This window comes from Ictidomys tridecemlineatus, chromosome 2, assembly GCF_052094955.1.
Source record: "Ictidomys tridecemlineatus isolate mIctTri1 chromosome 2, mIctTri1.hap1, whole genome shotgun sequence".
Lineage (NCBI taxonomy): Eukaryota > Metazoa > Chordata > Mammalia > Rodentia > Sciuridae > Ictidomys > Ictidomys tridecemlineatus.
This window is the reverse complement of record NC_135478.1, coordinates 114,699,473-114,704,920: the sequence shown is the minus strand read 5'-3', so window position 1 is coordinate 114,704,920 and position 5,448 is coordinate 114,699,473. Positions and strand designations below refer to the sequence as shown.

The window sequence follows — 5,448 nt, the reverse complement described above, 5'->3', positions numbered from 1 at the left end:
CTAGATAAAGGAGCAATGTCCCAACTAACTTTGGGCTACAAAAAGACACATGATTTAAAAAAAAAAAAAATAGGATAACTCCTTTATCTGGAACTGTGGGAAGTTGAGTTGCATCTTTGCCTTTCATTTTATGAGGAAGGCCCATTGAGTGAAGTGGGAACTTGCTTCAGGAACCACTAAGATAGTCACACTGATTACAGAAGTGGGCAGTGCCAAGTTTTCTTGGGGCTTCCAACATAAATATGGTGTGGGAGTGAGTCCTTCTGGTTGTTTTTTCTCACAAATGGACAGTAGACTGAGAATAAAATAAAACTGTTAGAAGCAACCCCTCTGCTTTTTTTTTTTTTTTTTTTTTTGTCACATTAAAGTTTATTGTGAAAACAGGCTGGTGTGGGGACATGGGAACAGACATGTACATTGGGTTGGGTGGCTCAGGTGAAATAGTGCGGCTTCTTCACATTGATGCCATATTCTCTGAAGGCAGGGGTCAAGTCCTCCATGGTTAGAGTGTACTTGTGGTCCTTGCTTTTGCTCCGGGAGCTGCCAGAGGCTGTGCCTTCATTTTGCAGTGCTGTAGGGCATCGTTGGCAATATCAGATGAATTTCTGGGCAGCTAGGGAGATGAGCCGAATTATGCGTGGATCTGAGGCCTCAAAGCCAGCCCGGTTCAGATAATAACCAGTCACTGCATCTGGGATCCTAGGCGTGTAATCCTCCAGCTGCATCAAGAAGTCCACCAGCGGCGTGCTGGACACCACCGGCTTTACGTCTCGGTTGGTCGCGCTTGGCAGTACGCAAACCCCGTAAGACAGAGCCCCCTCGGGGGCACCGTGCCGCCTGCAGACACCGGAGCCGCCTGGCACCGCTCGGCCGGCTCCCGCGCCGCCACAGGTCCTGTGACCCCAGCCGCGGCTCCAGCCCCAGGACCCCCTGCAGTTCCCGCGGGGTTGGCCTTGTTCTCCGCGGCGGTGCTGACCGGCAGCGCAGCGGAAGCCTAGAATGGGGGCGTTGGGCCTGGGGGCGTTGGGCCTGGGGCCCAGGCGGCGGAGGCTGGCGCCACCTCGGGGTCAGCGCTGGAGCAGCTGCAGCTCATCCGGTGGGTGGGAGAGGCGGCGAACAACCCCTGTGCTTTTATTTGGAACTATAGACTGTATATGTGGACAATTTTTAGTACAACTCATTTTAACTCACAGAATTAATAAATAAACAAGGATTACCATGTTAAGAATGAGTAAACTTCAAAGACAAATTTTATTGTTATGAAAGTATTTATTAGTTCCACAAATAGATACCTGCATAACGAAATAGAGCAAATATCCTCCCAAGAAATAAACTTACTAAAAGATTAATGGTAATATATTCCTATTTTTTTAATTACATCAATTGAGTGTCATAACACTTACTTTCCGATTTCACAAAGTCCACAAATTAATGTAAGAGAGGCAGTGAAGAGTAAATTGATACTTTAGGAAAACATGTTAACGAAGTAAAAATTTACTCCTAAACATTTTTTGTTACTTAGAAGAAAAAATGAAATAATTATGATGTCGAACAGATAAGAGACAGGAGTAAATGCCTATGTGGAAAAGCATAATTCTAATTGAAATTCATATTATTCACAAGGCAATTTGAAAAAGGAATAAAAAATATGAAGTCATTGATAAAAATTCCAAGTTGAAAACTTAATTTGCAGTATATATTAGAGAAAAATAATTAAGAGAATCAGACAAAAATATTTGGATAAAATATTGTAATTTCCAATAATGTAAAAAAATTTGTAAGTATGTAAGTATCTAACAAGGTAAAAACTGAAGTTACTAAAAGGAGGAAGATCTTGTGTTAGTATGTGATATCTCAATAATACTAAATGCCAGTAGGGAATACAGTAAAGATACAGTAAAGTTCAAAAAAGCACCATGTGTGTGTTTGTTAGTATTGTTTTAATGTTTGATTAAAGTGTCCTTTTAAGTTAGTGAGAGAAAATAATGCATTATTTACATGGATAATGTTAAGTTTTGGCTACCTGGTTTCAGAAATAATATATAAAGATCTGAGAGATATTGGTGAATATTTTTTGTTAAACCCTGATAATTATTTATTAGGGAAAGGAGTTTTTGTATTTATGTTTTTTGTTCTTTTTAGATATACATGACAGGAGAGTGATTTTGATATATTATACATACATGGAGTATAACTTCCAATTCTTGTGATTGTACATGATATGGAGTTACAGTGGTCATATGTTCGTATATATAGGAAAGTTATGTCTGATTCATTCTACCATTTTTTTTTCTATTTCTATCCCCTTTCCCTTCCCTTCATTTCCTTTTGCCGAAGCCAATGAACTTCTATTCTCTTCCCCACCCCATTATTGTGTGTTGGAATCCACATATCAGAGAGAACATTTGGCCTTTGGGGGATTGGCTTAATTTTCCGTATAATGATAGTTTCCAGTTCCATACATTTACTGGCAAATGCCATAATTCTATTCTTCTTTATTGCTGAATAATATTCCACTGTGTATATATACCATTAGGAAATGTTGTTTAAATTCATGGGTAGATAATTCCTTTATAACATCACCCTTAAGTTCAAAACCATAAAGGAAAAGACAGAAGACGTATATGTCAGTAAAATCTAATTGTCTACTAAATATCAACCTCCTTTTTTATAGTTTAGAATTATCACTAGGAAGCACTTGATAACCAGGCATGTTTTGCAAATGTTGCATGTAGGTGAGGGCATGTGAGTATTTCTTACCAATGGAGTACAGTATGTACAATGAGTTATTTCTGGGTCAATCTAGCTATGAAGTTTTGCATTCTCTTTGCTTGGCAACTGGATGGAAGTACATCAGGCTACATAACAGTTTGTGGCACTACAAAATGAAAAGACCTAGGTCTTAAATCACTGAAAATAGTGAAGCTGACCATTGGTCAGGAAACTGGCATATCCATACAATGGAATCCAATGCAACAATAAATGGAATGAATATTTAATATGTTGTAATTTGTATTTATAGATTTTTCCAAATGTCTTTAAATGTGTGAATGAAAAATTTAAATTGTGGTATATTTTTGGATAAACAGTCATGAGGCTTTCCTATAGAAACTTCTAGGCTTGAAGGAAAGATTAAGACAAAACCCAGAGCACTGTCAACATCTATTTATCTCAAATTATTAATTTCCAAAATGCATTCTCACTGTTTTTTGTTTGGGCCGGTTGTGACATGGAGAGGGACCAGAGTAAAGATCTGTGCTCCCATTGTGGCCCAGTTATCTTTGATCCTACTAGCTTATCTGGCAAAAGGAGATGCTAAACATGTAACATTAATAAACTTGCTTTACTTATTAACTTGCCAAAGACTAATATATATAAGACTTTTTTATATGATTATACTGAATGTTAATGATATAATTAGCAGTTTGTTCATTTGAGGGTCAGCAACCTTTTCCTTTAAATGCCAAATAGCAAATATTTTAGGCTCTCTGAGCCACACACGGTCTTTGCTGCATATGCTTTGGTATTTATATTTGTGGTTTTTTAACAATCTCTCTTAAAAGTATAAAAACCATAATTAGTCTAAGGGCCATGCAAAACTCATCCCTGGGCCAGTAGGCCAAAGTGTTCTGACCCCAGATTTATATTTGTAATCTAGGAAGGTATTCACATACTTCATATTCTATTTAAACAGTTGCTATTATATTTTTTTAAAGAGAGAGAGAGAGAGAGAGAGAGAGAGAGAGAGAGAGAGAGAGAGAGAGAGAATTTTTTAATATTTATTTTTTAGTTTTCAGCAGACACAACATCTTTGTATGTGGTGCTGAGGATTGAACCTGGATTGAACATGCACGCCAGGCAAGCACTCTACCGCTTGAGGCACATCCCCAGCCCTGCATTATGTTTATATTAATTTTATTAGAAATATCATTGCCTTAATTTCCTATGATTACTTTTGTTTCCTTCAGATAAAGGTGAAATACTTACAAAAATTATATAACTAGTGTAACCAAGAGGAATCTTAAAATTTCCTAGATCAGTGGTTCTCAGACTGTGAGTCTAGGGATTCCTGGGGGCCCGAAATATCCCTTTAGGTCATCCTCAAAGGTCAAACTTATTTTTATTACATGTTGGCATTTAATTTTTTCTCTTTTAATTTTCACTTTTTAATTTTCATGTGGTCACAGAAAAATTTGCAAAAAGCTTTATTACATATTGCATCTCAAGAGATTGAATGCAGAGGCAGACTTGAGAATCCAGCTGTCTCCTTCAGAGGCAGAGAGTAAAGAGATTTTCAAAAACATAAAACAATGGTACTTCTTTCATATTTTTATTCTTCTTTTGGAAAACATCATAATTTTTCATCAAGGTATGTTACATATTAAAATGTAATAGATATATTATTTCTATTTTAAGTAAATTAATAGTTTCTAATATGGTAAATATTGTTTATGTTATATTAATAACATAAACTAAAGCTCCTTGACTGGCCTCTATAGTTTTAAAGAGTAGAAAGGTTCTTAAAACAAAAAGTTTAATAACTGTAATTCTAGAGTATGATAAATTCATATCCTTATCCTTTTACTACATTACATTTGTGTATTAATTAAATATATTTATTCTTTTGATAGTGGCCAAGACAAGCCCTGAAACACTTTCAAAAACTGACCATCCTTTCTTACCACCAAACCATCTGCCAAACCTAAGAATCAGACAACATTAAACTCAGAGTAGAAAGTCATCAGCTAGCATCGAAAGGATTTCTGATATATTTGATAGGATTGGTCTCCATAGGATGGGACAGGGTCTAAGCTTTAACTTCCAAGAAATGTCTGACTGGGTTGTAGAAACAGAGGAATTGGGAGAATATGGAATAGCTAACAAAGGATAAACCATGGCAGTTATATTTATTCAAGACAAGAAAGTAAAACCAAATGAAAAGCCATAACTTCATTTTTAATTGGACTAAGTAATTCCTGAAAAAATTGTGCAAATGATGTTAGCTTTCATTTTCAAAAGAAAGAGATATTTATTTCAAAATGTAAAGCAGCTTTTAAAATAATGAATAAAATAATAAAAATAAAATAAAACCAAGTTTACATTTCTCCAAACTTCATAGTGACTTTAAAAAGTGATAGAAAAACATAAATGTAATGAAGTATTTATGGATTTAATTTTTATTAAGTTAACTTTTATTGAAGTATGAATTTTAGTCAGAAAGTATACAATTCAATGTCTGCAGCTTGTGAATTTTTATGAAGTGAACAGGACTGAGTTAGCACTACCCAGAGCGAGAAATGCAACACAACCATCCTCCGTTCAGCCCTCTCCTCCTCCATGCAACCACTACTTTTACTTATAATACCATACATTAGTTCTTCCTTTCCTAAAAAAATATATGTGAGTGTAATCATTCATTATGTAGTTATATTGTAAATTCCAGATGCT

At 35.8% G+C, this 5,448-nt stretch overlaps 1 pseudogene; it reads right to left on the bottom strand.

The window, feature by feature from the left end:
- Positions 1-334: 334 nt before the first annotated feature.
- Positions 335-1,093, bottom strand: LOC144369999 (transcription initiation factor TFIID subunit 10 pseudogene; annotated as a pseudogene).
- Positions 1,094-5,448: the final 4,355 nt, after the last annotated feature.